Raw genomic sequence first — 4,878 nt, forward strand, 5'->3', positions numbered from 1 at the left:
GATTTAACCAATTCCTTTTTGGCTTACACCAGCATATGAACTTCATGTAATTTTGTATATTTTTATCTACACTGAAAATATTCTGTAGTTTCTTTTTCCCTCTTGGTATAAGTACAATACCTATAACGCAGTACTTGCAGACACTGCCAGAGCCTTGGACAGTTGGGAGGGGAAATGTGAATTAGAAGTGGCTTTGAAAAAAAATCCTTTCCTTGATGGTACCTTTGTAACTGATTAGATTTGGTAATGGACTTGCAAATGAAGTTTAAACATTAATCTAAGAGCTCAATTAGGTAAGGTATTATGGTGCAGCAGAGACTTTCTCCATTCCCCAAGCAAGTGAAAAAACCTTGGAAATTAAGACAAAATCAGCTTCTCTTCTTTCTTGTCTTTTGAGAGGTTTAACAGAGGTTGTTACTGAATTAATGAAATATTATTGATTCATATATCCTTTCTAGTAAGTGAAATGGAAGGTGATATCACTTATAGTTCCTGAGCAGTTTCATACGGCAACTGGCAACACCACTGGAGCCTCACAGGCCTGAAAATCCCAAAGGAAATCAGACCTCTCTGGAGGTCACGTTAGCAAGCCATATGACTTTTTCAAATAAACTCTTCAGATTTAACCTTGCCCTGGGAGTCATAAAGTACACTTTTCAGTATGACCAAGTTACTGGACCCCCATAATGTTTTCTCACAAAGGTGCAAACTCAAACTTGCATCTAACTGGATGTTTAAATGGGAATTAAGCATATCATTTATCATTAAAGTTAAGTGTGTGCTTAAGTACTGCTCTAAATAGAAATGCTTTCCTGAATCTGGAATAGTGGCAAAGCGTAATTCCTTCCACTGCAGGCCTTGCAGGGTGGAATGCCATCACCTACATTATGCGTGAGATCAGATGGGAGGGTTGGCTGTACTCATCCTGTTTGGACGTCCAGCCTGTGAATAGGACACATCGTTGATCAAATACCAGCTTTCAGCTTTCCAACTGGACTACATCCAGCACAAGTGAGCAGTGTTTAGAATTATACTAAGGAAATAAAGACAGGCTGGGGTAATTAAACACAAGGGAGATTTTTTCCATTCACAAGCCCTAGCCATCAGTGTTTTGAATAACTTGTTCTATTAAAAAGCTATCTTGCTACAATATATTTGAACAATCTTTTATTCTGTTCATTCTATTAAGGTTGCTCTAAAATTACTCCACTGAGTATTGCCAGCAGGTTTGAGAACTTTAGCACACAGGATTAAGTAGAAATTAATACAGACTTGGCTAAAATAACACATGGTGACTCTCTTAAAAAGCACTCTCAAGGCATTTTATACACCTTTGCTTTTATTCTGCTTTCTTTATAATATTCCTCTTAAAAGCCTGAAAATTCTTGGTTCTTCCTACTGTTATTTGATCCCTTACACTGCACAAATAGATGTTGTCTCCAATGGTAGTGGGAGAGACCTTGGCTTCTTCCTCTTAGGAATCTCAGCTTGCACAGTCTGCTGCTCTGCTGAACCATCTTTCTTATGGATCAGCAGTAAAGGTGTCCCAATAATTGCTTCTATGCAGCTCTGTGGTGAGGGAAGCATCTGGAAGCAAGTAAAATGCAGAATTAGTAGTCCATATAAACCCAGGAGGTGTTGAGTTTGCTAAAGAACTCAACTGCCCACTGCAGTTTACCACCACAAGAGCCATCTTCAGTGACTCATGCCACAGATACCTGGTGATGCCTTACAACAAAAGACACTCTTTAGCTACTGCCAGGAGGATAACCTGAGCAGGAGGACCATTCTGCTGGCTAGGACCACTCGACAGTGGATTGACAGCACTGATGGTGACTCAGGTATATAAGCCTCATAGCATCAGCTAGGTTCATGCAGTGAAGTGAGCACTGAGCAACTCAGTGTAACCATCCAAACCATCTCCATCAGACATGGGCTGACAGCCTCAACTATGCCACTTTGTGTGATTTAGAGGTCTTTGCTGTGTGGTACTTTGAAGTAAGGAATTGCTTGCCTCTTCCCCCATCTTCTTGCACTCTAGTGCTTTTTGCAACACATTCATCACAGTCCCTCCCTCCTCCTCTCACTGTCATTTGGCCTCCTGAGAAACAGCAGGAACATGGACCCAAGCGACTATGCACCAATCGAGTTCTCTATGAGGTAGCACCAGCAGTCTGCCAGCTTTAATCACACACAAAAAAATTAATTTAAAAATCTGAGGGCATTTTATAAGCCCTAAGGAGAAGTTCTCTGCTTCTCATCTATGCTTGTGTCAATCAGGAGGATGTCAATAAGAGCCAGTGAGACCTTGTTTAAAGTGTAGTCTTAATTATTTTCCAAATCTCCTAACAGAGTGTAGATGGCACTATAGAACTGTTGCCTGTCAGCAGTCAAAAATCATGCTAAAGTAGTTCCCAGGACTAGCTGTTAAAAACCTGCTTCCATTACTTAAAGGACTATCTCCTCTCCCACCATCCTCTTTCCAGTTTCTCTGCTGCCTCCTCACCCAGACCTGGAACCATCCAAAGTGACAGTTGCTGGTCACAGCATCCATCTCTGCAAGAGAGATATTGAAACCCAGCCCAGGAATGACCCAAGGAACAAAACTGAATTTCTTGGATTCAGGAATAAAAACCGTCCTAAGCAACTAAGATTTCATAGTATTGTGGCGTGAGGGTTAGGGGGATTTCCATCACACTTCACAGATCTACTGAAAGCAATGCTCTCTACCAGCATTATGTCACCCATCTTGTGGAAAAAAGGCAACAGCTGTTTAAGAGCACTGTGTAACACTTCCTGACAACTTATGACAAAATGGGAAATGGAAATTGGATGTTCTTTTTTAAAGATCATTACTACTATTTTACCTACCAATTCTCTCTCATGGATTATGTGATTCAGCCCCGAGAGGACTTACTTGAAGAACTGTTCACACAAGGAGAGCTACTGTGAAGGCCCTTTTTGTCAGTTTTTTTACAGGTTTGACAATTTCCTTGACAGTAGACTCCCTCCCTCTCTCACAGTGCTGTGCATGAGTATTGCTCACTCTCTACTTTTCTTTCACCATTTTTCTGTGAGAAGAATTAAAAGCCTTGTTGCAAAGACCACTCTGAAAGATTTGGGCCTCAAACACAATCCTACCAAGGCAAATATTTGGAGAAAGCCTGAAGTACTTTTGCAATCTTTGCCCTTTGTATTTTGAAGTGCTCATTAGATCTGACCTGTAACAGCAGATATTTAAAGAGAAAGATACCCTGTTTCACTAAGGCTCTGGGTTTTTGAACTACATTAACCCAATATGTCTTGAGCTGATGCAAATATCCACTTTGATATATTTACATTGATTTGGCCCCACCAGGATCTTGTTCCATGTACTTCCTTTGAATTAGCCTCATGTCAGCACTGTCCCTCAGAAATGGAATTCAGACTTACAGGGCTTAATAAATAGCCTCCCATGAGATGGGAGATTGTGCCCACCCCTTGCCCCACTGCAAAAGGGAGGCAGCATGACTGATGAGTCAGATACTTCAAGTGAGGTATTAAGGAGCAAGTGATGCATAGTACCCTGCTAGAGGATCGAACATGTCTGAGCACTTCTTTATTTACAGGATGCTTTAGAGACAATGTAGTTGAAATTTATTTTAATACATTTGATTAAGGACACACTTACAGGGTTGAATTTTTGTATCCATACCTGTATTGTTTACGTGCATGTGCATGTGTGCAGTTTTATGTGTGTATATATTTTGTGGGCACATTGCTTTGGCTGGCTGGTCTTCAGATTAAGGACACAAAAATTCTACAGTTTCATAATTCACATTCACAGACCTTTCCAGCCTCCGAAACCATAACCACTCTCTAGGTTTTGTAAGATCAGATGACAAGGACCACTGCCTCGTAACGATGCCTCATAACAGTGAGGATTGAAGTTGGACATCATATTAGAGTGCAAAATTGCAGATAATAATCATGGCTCAAAGCATATCTCTGACATAAGCAAAAATATTGCTCATTAAATATTATGGGAGAGGAATATAAAAATCTTACTTGGTCTTTCATTGAAGCAGTAAATAGCGCAGCCCAAGCACCTGATACAAACAGCTCTGTAAATCTTTATATAACATATGGCATCCAGCAGTGAAGAATTAGTTTGTCTTCATGTACATCTACATTTTGTGGAAATATGTAACTTCCTGGGAAACCAAATCTAAACCTTTCCAGAGGTGCTCAACCTTGGGAACTTCAGCATCCTGTTTGAGACCTCGATAATTCTCCATGTGACTGGAAAGCACAGCTGCTTCCAGTAGCCAACACAGTGATATAAAACATAACACCTCCATCCATTCTGAAGCAGATCCTCTGCTAAAGCAAATGAGAATTTGGCATCCATATCAGTAGTCAATTTGGTCCTTCAAAATAAGGTCTTGGTATGTGATGTTCAACTCAGTTACCAGAGGGGATTTTCTTCTGTGGGATACATTCCTGGATTAAAAAAAAAACAAAAAAAAAAACAAAAAAACCCCAAAAAACCAACCAAAAAAAAAAACCCACCACCAAACAAACAAAGCAAAACAAAAACCAACGCAAAAACCCCCCATGCCAGCAGTTTTGTTAGTTATATCAGTACAAAATCTGTGTATAGCCAAGCCAAAGGTTCAGGATTCAAAATATATATATTGGATGGTGTTAGTTCACTGGAAACAAACGAATACATTCAAAACCCTAGTCCAGGCAAGTTAAACCGTACTTTAGCACTCACTAAGCTGATGTCACTGAAGCTTGGAAGCAAAGCCAGGCTTCTGTTCAACAGCCATCTCCATGAAAGGAGGCAGGCAGTCATGTGCAGCTCTGCCTGTACTCTGAGCCAGCCAGATGTGA

This window comes from Pithys albifrons, chromosome 7 (genome assembly GCF_047495875.1).
Source record: "Pithys albifrons albifrons isolate INPA30051 chromosome 7, PitAlb_v1, whole genome shotgun sequence".
Lineage (NCBI taxonomy): Eukaryota > Metazoa > Chordata > Aves > Passeriformes > Thamnophilidae > Pithys > Pithys albifrons.